General features: G+C 44.4%; 1 protein-coding gene across 3 annotated transcripts in view; it reads left to right on the top strand.

Moving 5' to 3' along the window:
• Positions 1-21,440, top strand: part of LOC126470566 (uncharacterized) — a 280,645-nt gene that overhangs the window by 224,019 nt on the left and 35,186 nt on the right. The window lies entirely within an intron of this gene.

Below are 21,440 nucleotides of genomic sequence, written 5' to 3'. Positions count from 1 at the left end.
AAATATGCAGAGGTTACCGTATTTACTCAAATCTACGCCGCACTCGAATCTAAGCCGCGCTTGAAAAATGAGACTCGAAATCCAGGGAAAAAAATTTCCCGAATCTAAGCCGCACCTGAAATTTGCGACTCGAAATTCAAATGGAGAGAGAAGTTTTAGGCCGCACCTCCAAATCGAAACAAAGTTGGTCCATTGTAACTTGAGACACAATTTAGGTCAAATGAATGATAATACAGCTACAGTAGTTTGGTTCAAATCGTAAGCTTAGCAGTTAAGCTTTACCAGGTAGCCATTGCTATGCGTCAGGCACTCCGTCCGTATTTATACGGATACCCTTCCTTTTTCACGTGCTTCGTCTGGTTTGAATTGATTGCTTATTTTCCTTTGATCTGATTAAGTGCCGTTCTCTTTGTTATAGGTGTTTACGTCACTCTAAGCTGAAAATGCATTACTGTACTGTGTCAAGCATTGTTTGTCGCATTCTGATAATCAGTGTTTATGGCCTGTCGCCGATCACAGCATGGCTTGCTTTTGTCCACGCTATCGCCGTTAACAATTAAAAACCAATTCAAAAGAAAGAGAGAGAGAGGAATCCTCTCATTAGCGAAACAATGGGAAGAGACTGCTGTTTGTTGTTACTTACACCGTTGCTTTCTTTGATAATGATCAACAAGAACCAAATAATAGACTGCGGATGATAGAAGATGTAATGAACGAGAGTTTAGAGAAAATTTTTCTCCGTTTGAAAATCTTTGCAGATGCCTCTTTAGTACATTACATTCTGCACAGAAATTAGTCATCTTAGATTTAAAAATCTAGTCAATTGCCATGCTTCATTTCTGACTGTATCACTATTAAGCATAAGAATAATACGAATATAAATATGACACGATATGTATATTCTTCTGCGTTTGCTGTTGTCTCACTCTAGTTTCGTAGTTAATTAGGCAGACAGGATTTAAATGAGATAGCAGCAAACACGAAAGAATACATGGCAAAATGTTTATATTCGTATTATTCTTATGGTGAAGAGAATACTGCATGTCATTCACAGTTCATAAAAGTTCCTATTAGCAACTATCTCTTGTCACAGGTAGGAAAAAATTCAGAACGTAGAGTAGGCCAAATTGACAAACATACCAAACAGTCTTGCCAGTCGGACGTTCGTAGTACATTGAAATGTTGCTACATTCGAAGATGAGCAATACGGAATTTGTATTTACTTCTTTAGATAATGTATGAAAATACAGTGGTCAAAACTCGGGGCGGAGAAAAAAAGCTCGTCTTCCACGTTCTTTCTTAAATTTATTTACTGATGCAGAGGTTTTGGCGCCAGCATTTATCTTAATACCTGCAAAGCATGCCTGTGTAGGGCTACATATATTCGACGGCAGAAGTTAGTTGTGGAGGCACCTATCAACATTTTTTCAGAACTTCCGTTTACTTTGCACTCGATTCTAAGCCGCAGGCGGTTTTTTGGATTACAAAAACCAGAAAAAAGTGCGGCTTAGATTCGAGTAAATACGGTACTAAAAATATGAACTATGTAGTACTTAAATTTTATTTATGGAACTTGTTTTCCAACTTAGATGTAAGACACCGCCAGTCTGGGGGTTGTCACCTTGTAGGATAACATCTCTGGAAAGGTTCAGAATCACACTGTACTTATATAGTAACACAATTCACGTTTCCGTCGCACTTCACATAGTGTAGACCGGAAACCGTCTGATAGGCATGCCCGATGTGAACTGACTGGGCACGGCCCGTGCTGCCTGGGTTGTCGTTGTTCCGCCGGCAGAGGCCGCAGCCAAATTCTCGCGTGTCCTCTGGTGGACGGGACTTTACTTTCAACAACTACTGTCCATGACGCGCCGTGCCGATGTGCGCCTCCCGCAATTTTTCTGGTGGCTACTGCAGCTTATGATCATTGTAGTCTTGTGTTAATCTGTTATAGTGGGCCATGGCTCAGAATCTCTAGTGTTAGCGGTTTAGTTGGTGTATCAGTGACACATCTGCTAGGGTGATTGAACATAAATACTGCCACTGCTAATTTATTTACAGTGTGCGTATCTCAGTATTGTTAATCTCACTACTATGGAGAAAACAGAGAAACACAAAGTGTAGCAGTCATCAGTAATTTTCATTTGTGTAGCCATTTATACACTGATGAACCAAAACATTAATAACCACTGCGCACCACAATACTGAATGCCACCTGGTAACATTGGAGGCATGTGACACAGAAAAGAAAATGTATAAGTGGAGCAGAAACGAATGGGGAATCATTCTAATAACAATAATGACCACAAATGGGGAAATTAATTGGTACAAGAGACTTTGGCAAAGTCAAACAGTGGAAAATCCAGGATGTAATAATGACACCATTGTGAAAAGGATAGATTGCTACTCACCATATAGAGGAGACGTTGAGTCTCAGACAGGCACAACAAAAAGACTGCTATGCATTTAAGCTTTCAGCCAAAAAAGGTCCTTCTAAGGTAGAAAACACACACACTTTCACACAAGTGCAACTCATATACGTAACCACTGTCAGTGTCCACTGAAGCCGGACTGTTCGATGAGTAGCAATCTATCCTTTTCATAATATTTTTGATAAAGGGTAGATGGTTATGGCCCATTGTTGGGTGAACATACATGCCTCGTTGTAGAATGTGGAGGTCAGAGGCTTCCTCCTTCTGTTAAGCAGCATAAGAGGCAGTCTGTAGCGGATCTGATGACAGAATGCAATGCTGGTGCAGGGACAAGTGTTATGGACCATTCAGCACACATTTTTAAATATGTGGCTCCACAGCAGACAGCCCCTACATGTTCTCAGGTAGACCGAGCAACATCATCAATTATGATTGGAGTTGGCACAGGATTATCAAGAGTTCACTGGAGATAAAAGGAAATGGGTTGTCTGGTCAGATGAATCACTCATTACACCAGGTTGATGATCATGTTGGGATACACCATCATCTAGGCGAACTGTAGGCCAATGGTCACGATATCATGCAGTGGGGAATATTCACCTAAACTTCCGTGGTAACAGAAGACAGTGTGACAACTGTGAACTAAATGAATATTAATGTAGACAATGTGCATCCCTTCATGCTCAATGTGTTTCTGGACAGTGATGGCATCATCTAGCGGGATAACTGTGTATATCTCAAGGCTACAATCTTGCTGTGATAGTATGAGGAGCATGATAGTGAACTCACATTCATGTCTTATCCACCAAATTTGCCTCTCTTAACCTGATGGAACCCATGTGGAACTCTATCGGACACCAGATTCACTCTGACAAACCACCGGCCCATGTTGTTGTTGTGGTCTTCAGTCTAGAGACTGGTTTGATGCAGCTCTTCATGCTACTCTATCCTGTGCAAGCTTCTTCATCTCACAGTACCTACTGCAACCTACATCCTTCTAAATCTGCTTAGTGTATTCATCTCTTGGTCTCGCTCTACGGTTTTTACCCTCCACGCTGCCCTCTAATACTAAATTGGTGATCACTTGATGCCTCAGAACATGTCCTACCAACCAATCCCTTCTTCTAGTCAAGTTGTACCACAAATTTCTCTTATCCCCAATTCCTTTCAATAACTTCTCATTAGTTATGTGCTCTACCCATCTAATCTTCAGCATTCTTCTGTAGCACCACATTTTGAAAGCTTCTATTCTCTTCTTGTATAAACTGTTTATCATCCATGTTTCATTTCCACACATGGCTACACTCCACACAACTACTTTCAGAAAAGACTTCCCGACACTTAAATCTAAACTCGATGTTAACAAATTTCTCTTCTTCAGAAATGCTTTCTTTGCCATTGCCAGCCTACATTTTATATCCTCTCTACTTCGGCCACCATCAGTTATTTTGCTCCCCAAATAGCAAACGTCATTTACTACTGTAAGTGTCTCATTTCCTAATCTAATTCCCTCAGTATCACCTGATTTAATTTGACTACATTCCATTATTGTCCTTTAGCTTTTGTTGATGTTCATAAACCTCAAAGTTTTTATTTTTTCTCCGTGGATTTTAATTCCTACTCCAAATTTTTCTTTTCGTTCCTTCACTGCTTGTTCAATATACATCTTGAATAACATCGGGGAAAGGCTACAACCCTGTCTCACTCCCTTCCCAACCACTGCTTCCCTTTCATGTCCCTCGACTCTTATAACCACCATCTGGTTTCTGTACAAATTGTAAATAGCCTTTCGCTTCCTGTATTTTACCCCTGCCACCTTCAGAATATGAAAGAAAGTATTCCAGTCAACATTGTCAAAAGCTTTCTTTAAGTCAACAAATGTTAGAAACTTAGGTTTGCCCTTCCTTAATCTGTCTTCCAAGATAAGTCGTAAGGTCAGTATTGCCTCACGTGTTCCAATATTTCTACGAAATCCAAACTGATCTTCCCCGAGGTCAGCGTCTCCCAGTTTTTCCATTCATCTGTAAAGAATTTGTGTTAGTATTTTGCAGCCATGACTTATTAAACTGATAGTTCTGTAATTTTCACATCTGTCAACACCTGCTTTATTTGGGACTGGAATTATTATATTCTTCTTGAAGTCTGAGGTTATTTTGCCTGTCTCATGCATCTTGTTCACCAGATGGTAGACTTTTGTCAGGGCTGGCTCTCCCAAGGCTCTCAGTAGTTCTAATGGAATGTTGTCTACTCCTGGGGCCTTGTTTCGACTTAGGTGTTTCAGTGCTCTGTCAAACTCTTCACGCAGTATCATATCTCCCATATAATATTGTCCTCAAGTACATCGCCCTTGTATAGACCCTCTATATACTCCTTCCACCTTTTTGAAAAGATATTTGATGCTACTACTGTACTGCATTCCAGAGGTGAACCAACGTGCTTTTAAGCAGATGATGATAATACTTTGGCTTGCCTGTGTGTGTGTGTGGGGGGGGGGGGATATTATTTTATTATCTTGCAGCAAATACTGTACTGAATTTGTTGTTGGCCCCTCCCCTTCTTTAAATGAAAGTTGTGTGTGGCTCTTGTTTGTATAATAATATGCACTGTGGATGATCGGAAAATATACTCACATAACCTCTAGCCTCTTAAACAATTCCTTTGAAAGCCTGATTACCATTAAAAATTGGTTCTTTGATGTACTAAACCGCCACTAAGGTTCGCATTCCAACAAAACTTTGTTATTCGTATGGCCCATCTCTATAGTTGAAAATTGTATCTGTTTAGTAATACCATGTAATTACAAGATGTTGGCTGTTACACAGTGGCAGTAGAACTCTTCAGAGTGTAGTGTGATCATCATATTCTCTTTACTAGCTGACAGTATGCATTCCAAAGAATATTAGTTTGTTAAAAAATATGCAGAGTTCTTATCTACATTTGAAAATGAAATTAACTTTTCTCTGCACTAAAAGTAGTACTTGTTAGCTTTCCATAGTATTCATAGTTATTTTGTTGAGTGCTGTAAACATCCTTGCAAGTTTCAATGTGTATATGTGGAGAGACCATTACTTAGCAAACAGAAGAGGCTCTGAGCAGTGAAAAGACACACAGAAAGTATAAGTTGTATAACTTTAAGAGCACTCTGAAACAAACCTCTCCGCCGCACCCTATTTTATGTTTTAGAGGTAGCACTCTGTCGAATAGTGGTTGTTCTTCAATGCCTGTACTACACAGGAGGGGAAGTTGGAAGGCTGTGGGTGGGATGACTCCTGTCACATTCAAAGCCCCAGAAATACCTACCTTCTGCTTCACTTATCTTTGTCCCTTGTTGTTATTATTGACAGTCCAACTTTTGTCCATTTCATTTTTAGTCTTCTCGACTTTACTATTCTGAATCTGCCAACTAGAAGACAGTCTTTACTCTGTAACTGTCTTCACCCATCATTTGACTGGCAGGAGGAGGATACACTCGCACACTCACTTTCTCTGTAGTTTCCTGATGCTGCAGTGCAGCATGGTTGGGGCAAATAACCATCTAGGATGGGTACGTGTTGAGGAAATTGAGGGTATATTGGCTGGGGAGAGGTGGGGCCATGATGAGAAGGGGTTAGGCCAAGTGTATCTGGTGTTGAACATACAGATTTGCATAGATGTGGTGGGCAGTCATGTAGGAGAAACATTGCAATGGAAGATCTTGAGTTACCGAAAAATGTAAGGTTAAGTTACTATCACTGAATTAGGATGTAATAGAAAAATTACCAAAGAAGGTTAGAGGCAGGAGTGTGAAGTAGATTGTGAACTGAAAAGGAAGTGAATCTGTTAGTCCCTGTCCACAACTGGTATTGATACCAAGGAGTTGAGAGAAAATGAAGGATGTGTTGCAAGGAAAGCTATGACCTGCACATTTCAGATTAGTAGCCTTTGTGTTTTGTGTGCGTGGAGGTGGGGGAGGGGAGGGGGGGGGGGATAATCCAGCTGCCATGGCTTGTGGAGCAGCTATTTAAGTCAGCTACAGGTTTCCCTGCATGCTTTGCATCTCGGTGGCCTATTTGACTCTTTACTTTGGTTTGACAGTGACCAGTTATATCAGTGGATATTGTGTTTGTGATTATTCCCGTGTAGAATGCTGTAAGTTGCTACATGATGTGTTTGTTTTCACAATTGATCGTGTCTCTGATGGTAAAATTAATTCCACGTCCAGGGCTGGAATAGGAAGTGGTTGGCAAATCTGTGCGACAGCTCTTTTCAGGACACTCCACAAGAATCTGACCCAATGGGCTAAAAGTGGTAAGAGCTCAGGGACAGACAAAAAGTAATCAAAACCGTGGTGGAAAACATGATTCAGTCGTTCCAGCCCTGGATGTTATTAAGTGATGTCGGGATGTTCCTGTATGACTCTTCTGTAAATGTGGGAGGCATGTTGCCTGTGTGTTGAGACAAAGCACAAGAAGTCTGTTTATAGACAAAAATTACAGGGTATTGCTTCTCTGCAGTGGAATCGGCAAGGCCTGAGAGGGACTGCATGTCGCTACAAATGTGGAACATGTAAGTGGCAGGATATATGGGGAATGCTTTTGTATGAAATGGATGCCAGCTGTCGAAGTATAGATATTGCTGCTCATTGCTAATGCAGTGATGCATGTGTGTACTTTCAAAAGGCTGTGCTTGCAGCAGTGCTATGTCATCCGCAGGGGGTGCATCAGATGTGTGTGTGTACTCTGGTTGGCCTTTCATTTATACTCACAATGGCCGATACTGTTATGGAGGACATTTTATGTCTTTTGGTCGAACAGCAAGAATCATTCATCATGGCGTTGTGCCACCAGTCACAGACACTGAACAATCATACTCAGGACTTGGATCATTGGTTTCTGTTTCGACAAGTCGGCATGCTCCTCAGTCTGTGTCACCTGCCGTTTTGCCCTCTGTGGTCCCCATGGGTTATCTGCCTCTATTTTCTACATACGATGAGTCCGTTGAGGAATGAGAAGCATATGAGAAATGGCTGCAACCACAATTTCAAGCTTTTGATAACGCCTGTATGGAGAATTTTTTGGATTAGATTCTTTTGAGTTGTGAAGATGAAGTGAATTTAGTGTCTGAACAAGTGCGGTATACACAGGTAGATGCATTGTGTTCCGAGTTTTCCTCTTTGTTGTCTCGTGGATTGGGTGTGCCAACAATTTTCAAGTGCACATTACGATGAAACCTTCCACTTGTCCCCCCCCCCCCTCCTCCCTCCCCCCTCCTGGGCCTGTCCAGTTCCAGTGGTACTCAGGGAACAAGTCAAAGATGAATTAGATCGCCTCACAAAATGTAGCCTTGTTCAGCCTATTGCATCAAGTGAATGGTCTACCCCCTTAGTTATAGTAAACAAACTGTCAGTTCAGTTATGCCTCTGTGGTGATTTTTAAAGTTTGTGTGAATGCACAATCTATAATGGATACACACCCAATACTGTTCCTGGATGAACTCTTTGCAAAGTTACCAGGTGGTCAATGTTTCTTAAAAACTGACTTGTTGAATGCCTATCTACAACTCCCTTTAGATATAGAGCCACAATGTATGTAGCTGTGAATACCTCTTTTGGACTGTATTAATACCTGCAGTTGCCTTTTGGAGTTGACAGCGGTCCCGCTATTTTTCAACTTTTTCGGTGCAAATTACAGCATTTGTGCTGGGTTGTGCAAATTGTTTCAATGACATTGTGGTTTCCAGTGCCTCCAGTGAGGAACAATTTCAAGATCTCTGCACTTTTTTCTGTCCTCCAAGTGGCTGGGTTGAAGTGTAATATAGAAAATGTCAATGTTTTTCGGTCTTCTGTTGTTTGTCTTGGGTTTGAAGTTACTCTTGAGGGTCTCAAACCCCTGCATCAACATGTTTCTGCTTTTATCTTGCTTCCATGCCCTACATCAGTCAAATAACTTCAGGTTTTTGTAGGCAAAGTTGTCCTGTGGCAGTGACAGTTGAGCAGCCATTATAATCATCTCTGAGCTAAGGAACTAAATTTCGCTGGTCGCCAGCTTGTGAAATTGTTTTCCACCCTTAAGACCATGTTGCAGTCTGTGTCCTGCTTAGTGATGTACCAGGAAGGCCTCCACTTGGTCCTTGCCACAGATGCTTCACAATATGGGTTGGGGTTGTGCTAGCTCTTAGATATCCCAATGGCTCTGAGCAGTCTATTGCTTATTCGTTAGAAACACTGATTCCTGCTCAAACTAGGTACTCTCAAATAGAAAAAGAAGTTTTGGCCATTGTACATGCTGTGGAGAAATTCCGTGTTTTTCACGATGGTACCAAATTCCATCTGGTCACCGATCCCAAACCATTGTTTTCCTTGTTCAATTCGTCTGCATCATTACCAGATAAAGTGGCACATCACATTCAGCGTTGGGCTGTTTTCCTAATGTGTTACAACTATGAGAGTCATTTCTGCCGTACAAATGAACACGCAAATGCCGATGCCTTTGTCCCACCTGCCAGCAAGTTGAGAACCAGGATTTGATCAGGAGCAATTGCTTTGTTTCCACATTCATGTTGCCATACAGCAAATGTTTAATGATTTACCTGTAACTGCCACATAGATTGCAAAGCATGTAGCTTCAGATCCCGGTTTGTGAAAGGTCGTAACATTGGTAAAACATTGTTGGCCAGATTCATCACCTTCTCATGCATTCAACCCCCTACATGATTATTACATCTTTCAGCATCATTTCTCTGTTGTGGATGGTGTTCCACTTTTAGATGCAGATCACATGGCCCCTCAGGTAGTGGTCTCCTCAGTGCATTGTTTGGAAGTTCTCCATGCACTTAAACATTGCCCCATTGATAAGTGTTTGGCCCGACCTGGCCAGTGATGTTACCCGCCTGGCTGCCTCCTGTTCATAGTGGGTGATGCATCAAGCAGTTCCCTGGACACAGTCATCTCCTTGGCTGGCGCTGGCGCATAAAGGGGACCACATACATGTGGATTTCACTGGCCCCTTCCTCAATGCTTGTTGGCTGTTGCTCATTGATGCATATTCTCATTTTCCATATGTCGTTCACTGTGTTTTTTCACATCTACAGATGCCACCATTGTCCAAAAAATTTTCGCCCAAAGGCTTGCCCACGATATCAGTGTCCAATAATGGTCCACCATTTTCATTGCACGAGTTTGCAGCATTTTGTGATTCCTGTGGTATTTGTCACATCCTTGCCCTGCTGTTCCGCCTACAGTCTAACAGTAAGGTGAAATGCCTAGTGTGAACGTCTGAAACAACAGTTCCTCTATTGCCTCAAACATCATTGTCAGGGATTCCATCGCACAATCCTGAGCAACCCTTGATACCAGCATCATGAACACTGTCACCAGAGCTGATGCCCGAGGTCGACAAGGAAACAGTCCTGGCATTGCTGGTGTTGTCATATGGTCTGACACAGAAAGATGTATGCAGAATGTGTCATTGCCTGAAGAACTTCAAACCGTACATTCCCGTTAGAGCACGCCACCTTTTTAAGAGGCCAGTAGATGAGGAGCAAAGCATGGACATCTCAAGAATCCGTGATCTCCTTAAGAGAGGAGGAATGTAGTGACGTGCCCACGTACTTTCAATAGGCCACAAGTGCAGACAGTGCTACGTCGTCTGCAGAGTGTGCCTCAAATATGTGTGTGTGTGTGTGCGCGCGCGTGCGCGTTTTAGAGATCACAGTCTGAGCCTGCCACTGCCTCCAGTCTTTAAGGCTAGCTGAGCTATGCTCAGCCTCAGTTCTCTGTGTGTATTGCTACAACTCGTTGTGTACATAATTGCTTCTTGATGAATGTTACTTAAATACTGTGTTCAGGTTATTAATGCTTTTGTGAAAAAGGTTGATGAATCTAAACCGGGCGAAGGGTTTAGTATGCTGGACACCTAGGAAGGACTTTTTTTCTTTTTTAGATTGTCCATAAACAGAGTGGTTTAGTGTGCTCATGGCAGTGCTGAAGATTTGTTTAAAGATGATACTTTCATTTTAGAGGTATTAGTGGGTTAGGACACAGTTGGTCCTGGTTACCAGGAAGGAGGTTGTTGGTTTATAATCAGCCTAGTGTTGGAAGGATAGTATTCCAATGCAGAGACTAAGTGTGTTTGGAATACTTGTGTTGAGTGATCCAACATGTGGGAGACAAGAACGTGTGGTATGGAAATGAGCATTTGGCATCATTGACGGGGAGGCCCCTTACGAGGCAGGTCCGGCCGCCTTGGTGCAGGTCTTATTACATTCGACGCCACATTGGGCTACCTGCGCGCCGGATGGGGATGAAATGACGATGAAAACAACATGACATTTGTGCCCTGAGCAGAGGAAATCCCCGCCCCAGCCGTTAATCGAATCCGGGCCCGTAGGTCAGCAATCCGTCACGCTGACCACTCAGCTATCGAGGCGGACAAGAACATGTGGTAAAAGGACAGAAACTGTGGAAAACTAGCAGAGATAATGCCTAATCGATTTGATGTAGGAGATTAAAATGCAGGCAATAGATTGAAGGTTTTGATGTAAAATAGGAGAAATTATTTTAGTGGGAGTGCAGTAGTCTGCCATAATGGAGTGCCATGGGTAGTTTAGCATGTAGATTATGTAATCATTGAAAAAGTATGTACTAGGGGTGGGAGAGTGAGGAGGAAGACAGAGTTGGGGGAGGAGTTTTGGAAGGGCTTAGGAATTTGAGAAGATTGACGGTTATTCTTATAGTAGAGCTTGTAAGTGGATGCCGTTCGCTATGTAATCTCTGTAATTTGTAACAACAGTGATGGAGCCTTTGTTTGTAGTAAGAATAATCCATTCAAAATTAGTTTTGGTATTTTAAATGGCAGTCTTCTATGCAGTTATGACATTGATCTAATTGAAGACAGATCTAGTAAAAAATGGTGAGGTGCAGTTGAAGTTCTGAAGGGTAGAAGGTTGGTAGGAAAAGGTTAGGTGGAAGCGAATGAGTATCACAGCTCAATCAGGACACATTCATTATTGTATTTTTGGGTTGATGAAGAGCCTCCCCGTAGTGTAGCCTCTGTTTCTACAACTTCCATCGCCTCAATCTGCATTATGTATGCCCTCCTTTTGCCTCTACCCACCCTCTTCCCTCCCTGCCTTCAACACATTTTACCCTCTATCCTCCACTTCAGCCTCACACTTCTCTTGTTACTTTCCCACTCTACCCTAGCTCACCCATTGAAACATTGCCTTTATTTCTTTATGTCTTACTTTTATGTTACTTTGTACATTGTTTTCTTAAGTTTCTCCTAATGGTCTCGTATTCTATTCCATCCTGTGCTTTCATGCATAAGTACCTGGAACCTCCACTAAATTACTTCTGTGTTGAGGTAGTAATAAAGTTGTAATTATCACGTTGGAAAAAATCAAGTTGCAAGTGTGAAACTTGGTGATGGTGTTATTTCTTCTCTTTGTATTCACCCTCGAATGGGACACATTTTTCTCAGTGATGGGTGACTTGTTGGAGACCTTGGTTGTTAAAGTCTGCATTTTGGCTGTTCAGTTAACATTCCACCTCGAAAATCACATTGCTATTATTCTGGAAATGCCTACCACAGGATGTTTCCTTCACGTGAGGAAAGAGGAAGAATTCACTGGGTGCCATGTCAGGTGAACATGGAGATGGAGCAAAATTTAATATCACAAAGAAACAGAAAGTGTGACTGTGTTCTTTGTAGAATAAGCTGAGGCAAACAACCTCTCGGACAGATTTTCAGCCTCCCGTAACCTCATCAGAAGACATCAGTAATATGCTCCTATGATGGTTTGCTCCTTGAAAGCATGCTGTGTGAGAACTGGCTTGTATGATGTTTTGCTCCTTGAAAGCATGCTGAGTGAGAACTGGCTCATATGATGTTTTGCTCCTTAGAAGCATGCTGTATTACAACCACACCATCACAATCCCAAAAAGTACTAATCAACACCTTGCCTGATGTCAGTTTGGACTTGGCCTTTATCAGTGACGATGACTATGTGTTTCCACTGCCTGCTTCACTCCTTTGTCTCGGGGTCACAGTGATATACCCAGCACTCGTCCATAGTGACAAAGTGGTTAAAGTTGTTAAAAGTTATCTGGATTGGCCTGATACAACTTAACATTTCCGCTACTGCCTAGATCCTGGAGTGTATTTGAATAGGTGCGAACAGTAGCGACCTTTGTCATGTTCAAAATGTTGTGCAAGGTGTTGAACTCACCCATGTCTCATTTTCACTTTTTCTGTTATCACCTTGATTGTGGTGTGTCACTCTTTGAGCTTAGGGTCCTACGCTTCTATTCAGATTCAAGCTTCTTCACTAGGAGATGGTCTACCCTTCATTAATCAAAATTCAGACTTGTTTGACCATGCCATAAACATCTGTGCCACCTAACTACTGTGTTATATGTTGGTGCATTGTTGCCATACACATCCACCATCTCGTCATGGATTATTGTGGCATTGTTTATATACAGAAAACAAATTGCTTTATGATACTTCACTTCATCAGTGTGCTGCATCACCTTGTTTTGCATCCTCTAGCGACATGCTACTGTACTGTGGTGCAGGGGTTTCAATGTGTATCAGGACTGCATGAATGAATTAAACAACTTTTTTTTTTAGGTGATAGTTAAATCTTTAAGTATTCTCCAAACTTTTGTGTTAATTGGGCCGTGTACTATATCTACACTTTGTATTCTGTGCTTGGATAAGGTTAGGGCACCTTACTAAGTGCTGCTGCTGTTTGTAGTAATACATGTGTAGTAACACTGTTCACGTTTACGTCGCACTTCACTTAGCGTAGATCGGGACTGTGTCCTAGGCATGCCCGATGTTAACTGACTGGGCACGGCCCGTGCTGCCGGAGTTGTTGTTGTTATTGTTGTCATGCCGGCAGAGGTCGCGTCCGAATTCTCGCGTACCCTCTGGTGGACGGGACTCTACTTGCGGCAACTACCATCCGTGACGCGCCGTGCCAATGTGTGCCTCCCGCAATCTTTCTGGTGGCTACTACACTCCTCCTCCTTCGGGGGGGTTGAAGCCACTGTGATCTACTGCGTCGGAAGGTGGAGCGTCGGGCAGGAGCGATGACCTCCACATCCATTGGATGGCCGGAGTCGAGGGGATCTGCCAACCCTCGAGCCGGAACCTTCGAATACGGCTGGAAGTGACCCACATGAAGAGGCCCCCGTCATCCCACAACCAGAGCCCGGGACAGAACGGATCCCGTTCCACCCCGGGAGGGGCAAGACCCAGTGGCGGGGACGAAGGGGAAGAGACGACCACAGGTGAACCAACCTCCTGAGAAACCGGGCCTGCTAGGGGGGCCGGCTCTCGCTGGGGCATCTCCAACGATGGCGATGGCGATGCCGGTGCTGGAGCTACTGGAGGCTGCCAAGGCTGAGAACCATTGCAGTGCGGCAGAGGCACAGTGGGGAGAGGAGGCAACGTCCCCTGTGAAACCAACACAGGTGCCAGCAATGGGAAGCTGGTGTCCGAGAGGGCGGAGGGTGGGTGCCCGAACGTGGATGTAGCTGATTTTGGTGACGACGTACCGCCCGGTCCCCCGCCTGCAAGGTATAGAGCCGGCGGCCATTTCGGCGCAGGACCACCGCTGGTATCCAACGTGGATTGCGACCAAACCCACGGGCCCAGACCGACATACCCAGTGGAAAGCCAGGTACTCCGTTTTGTGAAGACTGGCGAGGACCAGGCCGGAGGAGGTGCAGCAGAGTCCTAGGTTGACGCCCATGGAGGAGCTCTGCGGGGCTGCGTTCTCCCATTGGAGTGGTCCGGTATGCCGCCAAGAAAAACGTCAATGCTTCCTCCGCAGGAAATTCGTGCACATACTTTTTCATCTGCGTCTTAAATGTGCGCACCATGCGCTCGGCTTCCCCATTCGATTGTGGATGAAAGGGGGGAGAGCAAACGTGCCGAATACCGAAGCGCCTACAAAAATCCTGGAAGGTCTGCGAAATAAACTGTGGTCCATTGTCCGAGACCAGGGTGATTGGCAGACCTTCCACAGAAAAGATTTTTGCTAGTGCCTGGATTGCAACTTCTGAAGTGGTTGAGGAGCAGCGAACCACATATGGGAATCGGGAATAAGCATCAATGACAATGAGCCAAAAACCGTTGAGAAACGGGCCCACAAAATCGATGTGAACACGTTCCCTTGCTTGGGTTGCCGGCGGCCATGAAGAGAACGCTGCCCTGGGAGATGCTTGTTGGCTCGCACACTGGGAACAGGCGGCCACCAAGTGCTCAATTTCTCTGTCAATACTGGGCCAGTACACATGTCTGCGAGCCAAGGTTTTAGTACGGGAAACACCCCAGTGCCCCGCATGTAATAACGTGAGGACCTCCCGTCGTAAACTTGGAGGAACAATCATGCGAGGAGCTGTATCATCGGTAGCCAGAAGGAGAACGCCTTCCAAGACCGAGAGGCGGTCCCGTAGAAGAAAATAATTACGAAGAGGGTCCGAGGCCCGGCCCGGAGGGCGGGATGACCACCCCTGCTGAATGAGGCGAACTACTTGCCGGAGAACCGGGTCAGCTGCCGTTTCCCTGGCGACTCGAGAACTAGTGATTGGGAAGCCATCAACCGCTTGGCGGGACGCCACATCCAAATGAAAACACATAATCTCCTCTCGATCGAACGTAGGATCCGGGCCCACCGGAAGACGGGAAAGAGCATCGGCGTTGGCATGCTGTCCTGTAGGGCGAAAATGAATGTCATAATGGTACTTAGAGAGGAACAAGGCCCAGCGCTGTAGTCTGTGGGTCGCCCTATCCGGAATCTGAGAGGCGGGGCCAAATAACGATATTAACGGCTTATGGTCAGTGATTAACTGAAACTTCGTGCCATACAAGAAAGGGTGAAACTTGTTAACAGCGTAGACAATGGCCAAAGCCGCTTTTTCCACCTGGGAGTAATGGGCCTGCTCGGGACTAAGTGTTTTAGACGCAAACGCCTGTGGTTGCTCGGAACCATCTGCGTTGCGATGGGCCAGGACCGCCCCCACCCCATACTGCGAAGCATCTGTAGCCAGGACCAACGGCTTATGGGGATCAAAAGTAGCCAAACAAGGGGCTGACGTGAGGAGGCCCTTCAATGAGGTGAACGCTCGCTCGCATGCAGGCGACCAATCAAAAGGAACACCCTTGTGCAGAAGGCAGTACAGGGGGTGGGCTATAGTGGAAGCCCTGGGAATGAACCGGTGGTAATAGGCTATCTTGCCTATAAAAGCTTGTAACTCTTTCAGCGGAGCGGGCTGAGGAAGGTTGACGATACCTTGGACCAAATTTCCTAGTGGCTGGATACCGTGCCGAGAGATGGTGTAGCCCACATACTCAATGGATGGTTGAAAGAAGGTTGACTTACGCAGGTTGCAACGCAAGCCCACAGACCTGAATTTGAGAAAGAGGGTGCGAAGGTTGTGCAAGTGTTCCTTCGTGCTGCGGCCTGTGACAATTATGTCATCCAGGTAATTAATACAATGAGGAATTGTCAACGTGACATGCTCAAGATAACGCTGGAATATCGCCGGGGCACGGGATATTCCAAAGGCCAACCGCTGGTATTGGTAAAGGCCAAACGGGGTGTTGACGACCGCCAACCGTTTGGAGTCCTCATCAAGTGGTATCTGATGATAAGCCTCCGACAGATCGATTTTCGAAAAATATTGGCCTCCCGCCACGGAGGAGAAAAATTCATCAGCACGAGGCAAAGGATAGGTGTCCACCACCAATTGGGAATTAATGGTGGCCTTGAAATCGCCACAAAGACGTAATTTTCCCGAGGGCTTCCTTACAATAACGAGGGGCGAAGCCCACTCACTGGAAGAAATGGGAAGAACGACCCCTAGGGCTGTCAGCCGGTCTAGCTCTTCCTTTACCTGAGGGCGGAGCGCCAAGGGGATCTGCCTCGCGCGTAGAAAACGCGGGCGAGCCGCCGCCTTCAACGTTAAGTGAGCTTCAAAATCTGAAACACGCCCCAGGCCCTCCTCAAAAATATCTGGAAAGTCTGAGATCAAAGATTCCAATGATTGATAGGGAACATCTTCGGAGACCAACTGTATGGTGTCAGCGATAGAAAAACCGAAAGCTTGAAAGGCATCCAGGCCAAAAAGGTTAGCTGAGCTCGCATCACTGACAACAATAAAAGTAATAGGCCGAGTGACTGATTTGTAAGTCACGTCGGTAGAGAATTGACCCAGTAGGGGAATGAACTGTTTACCATAACCGCGTAGACGCCGGTAAACTGGCGCCAATGGGGGCGATCCAAGGTCGGAATAAGTTTGTGCATTCAACAACGAAACTGCCGCGCCCGTATCGACTTGCAGTTGTAACCGGCGCGACCGAACCGACACCTCGATACAGAGTTTGCGTGCCGATGCGTCGGGAGCCTGGCCCGATGAAACTTCCTGAATGTCAACGTCCCATGTCCTCTGTATCTGCTTCCTTCGATTCTTTTGAGGCTGAGCGGCAAACTTTACCAATGTGACCTTTTCTATTACATTTGCGACAAACGGCCCAACGCTGGGGGCACTCTGACCGATCATGATGTATATAGCACGACGCACAGGACAGCAACAGGGGCCGGCGGCTGGAATTCTGTTTACGCGCCGTGCGGGAGCGGCCGTAACGGCCGGATTGTACCGCTCGCACGTCGTCCACCCCTGACACAGTGGACGCGGCCGCGCCGCCGTGAACCGCCGCGACGTCGCACCACGCTTCCAGCTGTTGACCTGCTGCGTGAGAGACTTCATACGATTGAGCAGTGGACAAGACTTCCTCGAGGGAAGGGTTTTCTAACAGCAGGGCCCGTTGCCGGACCTCCCTATCAGGGGCCGAACGAACAATGACGTCGCGTACCATAACGTGGGCGTACGACTCTCGCGGCTGCTCCGTGACAAAATGACACTTGCGACTAAGACCATGCAGGGTAGCGGCCCAAGCCCGGTAAGACTGATGGGGCTGTTTCTTGCATTGATAGAACTCGACCCTAGCCGCCACAACATGCGTGCGGCGGCGATAATATGAAGACAGCAAGGAACACAATGCGTCAAAAGACAAGGACGAGGGTTCCTGCAACGGCGCTAGCTGCCGCAAAACTTGATACAGCGAGGGAGATATCCAAGACAAGAAGAGAGCACGACATACCTCCGCATCGGCAACATGAAACGCCTGGAAATGCTGCCGAAGGCGATGTTCATATGCGTCCCAATCCTCCGCCGTCTCGTCATACGGGGGAAAGGGTGGAGGGAACGGCACCGGAGCAGACGACGTGGAGAGCAACGCCGGAAGCACTTGTTTCGTGGTGGCCATGAGTTCCGTCTGCTGCGCAACCAAAACTCGCACCAAATCCTCCATGCCGTGGAGAAGCTGCGAAACCGGAACAACGACGCAACACGCGAAAGAATGACCCTACTCGTCGCCAATTGTGTAGTAACACTGTTCACGTTTACATCGCACTTCACTTAGCGTAGACCGGGACTGTGTCCTAGACATGCCCGATGTTAACTGACTGGGCACGGCCCGTGCTGCCGGAGTTGTTGTTGTTGTTGTTGTTGTCATGCCGGCAGAGGTCGCGTCCGAATTCTCGCGTGCCCTCTGGTGGACGGGACTCTACTTGCGGCAACTACCGTCCGTGACGCGCCGTGCCAATGTGCGCCTCCCGCGATCTTTCTGGTGGCTACTACAACATGTGTGTTTAGTAAAGTATTATAGTCATCAGTTTCATTTACTATAAAATTTCCTTTAATTTATGTCTATGGTCACAAATTTTTTGTCATCAGACTACTGGTTTCAGTCTATAATGACAGTCTTCAGATCTGCAGCAAAATATGGGAAAACATAAATACACTAGCAGATTGTCTACAGCTTAAAACAATAAAACAGACCATAATGAAAAGTACTACTGACATACATCTACATTTGTGTGCTTTCGGTATGAAGAGGCATACCTATTTTATAAAAACATGTCCTAATGTACTGCAGCCATAGTGGCATTGTCAAATGTTAAACCCAAAATCAGCACCAGCATTGTCAAGTATATATAAATAACAGCATATGCAAGAGTCATCTTGTCAGCAGAACTACTGTTTAAAACAAAATGCCGTACAGTAGCCACAAGATGTTTGTGTTGCAAGTTCACAAGATATCGCTAGTGTAGGCATACACATATTCTTCAATCATCAATTGAACAAAGTAAAATAAAGAGGGATGCAATTGGTAAAGTCCATAATGAGCTTATAAGAGGCATTACAGCAATAAAAAGTGATGAAATAAAACGACGATGAAAGTTAGATTGTTACAAAGGGGAACAGTCAAGAGAGACAGTAACTGACATATCCTCAAGTGCCAATGTTATAAATAATGATGTAAATAATAAACAACTTACAGCATGCACAGAATAATACAAAAACCATAAAACAAAAAGCTAAATACGCCACACTGAAAGAAAACAGATTGCCACACATAATCAGTGCCCTCTGTTAGCGCAAATGCCAGAACACAGCACAGGGGAGAACTGGTTAGAGGAACATGACCGCCATAAGGCCCCTCTTATCCTGCAGCATGCCGTTGCAAGAAAAGAATGATAAAACTCCATACTAGTGCATGGAAAAAATTATCTAGTTAATGAAGTATATCGTATAAAGAGGAGGAACAAGAAAACACTAGAGTTATGCACACAAAGTAAGAAAACAAAGTAAATATGTAAGACACTCTCTACTAAGTGAGAAAGAAATTGGTAGGAGGGAGCTTTGAACACAGCTCGCCCGCTTGCAGTCCAACACCATGATTATTTAACCGTGATGCTATCACTCTTACACACTGCTCTATGTTACAGTTCTTGTGCTTGGACCATTGACTGTTTCTATTTTGCCTTTTTTTCCGCAGTTCAGTACACCTTCTTCGTGTTTTCGTGCTTGATCTGTGTTTAGTTTTTTATCACCTGTCCACTGGGCTCTCTTACCACTAAATCTGAGGGGGACGATGGGGAGTTTCCCTTGTTAGGTAAAGTTTTGAGAATGCATTGTATTTACTCCATGTTTACCCCAGAGCGGGGAAGACTGAAAGGAATGATACAATTGGAATTACAAGAAAGTGAAATAGTGGCCAACGGGTATGACATTCTGTCTCTCGACTACCGTCACTCCAACAACCATAACAAATCTGACACAGCATTTGTTATATTGGCCTATTTACATGATACCCTAAAATTGGACCTTCTCCATTCATTGAATGAGCTTGTAGCATCACAAGAGGGTTGAATTACCACTGAGCAAATCTTGAAACATGCGTGACATAATCACAATGAGCAACACCACATCTTTATAACCTCAGACAACTTGGTTTCTGGTAGTGTAGTGGTCCTGGTTTTGCTTTGTGTAGTCAACCTCAGGTGGAAAAACGTCCACCCAGTGAACCCCCAGTGCATCAGCTACCAGTGGATTGGGTGAATTGTAACAAGTAATGATTAATTAAGTAAGAATAAAATAAGCAACTAATTTTATTTTGAAACGTTTGCTGAGGAATTTGTGAAGATGGGAGAGTATAATAATGTTACTAGTCGGTAAGACACACACACACACACACACACACACACACACACACACACACACACACAGAAGCAGTAAAGAAAGAACGAAAATCATTCCTATGAAATTTAATGGCAAACTGTCCCTGCAAATATAAAAATGATTAGGAAATATGATGTCAGATGTGGCTTCCAGGTTAACAACACCCTAAAACTGTGAGTAAAACATAAACTGAAAAGGATGTATGACAAATTTGACGGTTCTGGAGTATACAGGATTGATTGCAGTAACTGCGACACACATAGCATCCGTCAAACAGGCCACTCTTTTAACTTAAGGTTTAAGGAATATTCACAGCCATGAAACAAAACTGCTTCGCAAGAGCATTTATATGAAACTGGTCATTCTGTAGGGAACATTGAGAATAGTATGCAAATTCTCTACAGGGTGGAAAAAGGCAATGCAGAGATTCCCTTGTAAGAATAACTGCACTTCATGGACTTGTGTGTCGATCTGAACCATTCTAGCTGGACATATCATATTTCTCTTTTTGTAGCACAAGTGTAGCTCACCCATTGACATCAATACACTCATTGTGGATATTCTTGATGGTAATGCCACCTGGAGGGAAGGAATTCACATGATTCTTCCTCCCCATCTCACCATGTTGAATGTACATGACTCATTCCTACAATAAAGTCGTATCACAGTAGCGATCTCCTTTGCACTTACAAACACATGTACCACAAAATCTTAGCAAAACGCAATGTAACCACACAATTTAACAAAATGTAATGTAAAAACACTACAATAAGATAGTAATACAATTATATATTGTACTTATAAAACATGCTTCATGTATCCTGCCCTGTTGACATCTGTTTTCGTGATCTGAGTACATATGGCACTTTGTTTACATTCTGCTTGTCACCTACTGTTTTTGTCCTTTGCTGGCACAGACACTGGCACTAGTAGCAAAGCATCCACGGTTTCCTTATAAGGCTTGCCATCACAGGCGGCCACTGGTGGCCATCCCATGCAGATGCCATTGGCGAAAGTTTCGAAGTGTAGTGTGTTGCTGTTCTGGTTCCATGACATGTATCCAAGTATTACATACAGGGTTATAGCAGTATTAGCTTTTTTCACCTATTTCCAGACATCTCATACTGTCTTTGCAAACTTATTCATGACTCCCCTTTTTCCCAATTTTAGGCTCAATCACTTCAAAAGGTGACAGCATTTTTCTACTGTGTGCTACCTCATACAGTGAAAGCCCAACATTGTTATGTACTACAGAATTATATGCAGCTACTATGTAAGATAGATAAAGGCCCCAAGCATTGTGATGGCTATTGACACAATAAATTATCATCTTGCCATCATTGCATTCTTCAGTTTCATTCTGGGGTGGAAAGGGTTTGGTTTTAAGCTTCCAGATCAACAGTACATGGAATAGCTGCTTAATCAACTCAGAC

Source organism: Schistocerca serialis, chromosome 3 (genome assembly GCF_023864345.2).
Source record: "Schistocerca serialis cubense isolate TAMUIC-IGC-003099 chromosome 3, iqSchSeri2.2, whole genome shotgun sequence".
Lineage (NCBI taxonomy): Eukaryota > Metazoa > Arthropoda > Insecta > Orthoptera > Acrididae > Schistocerca > Schistocerca serialis.
This window is presented reverse-complemented; position numbering and strand designations above follow the sequence as displayed.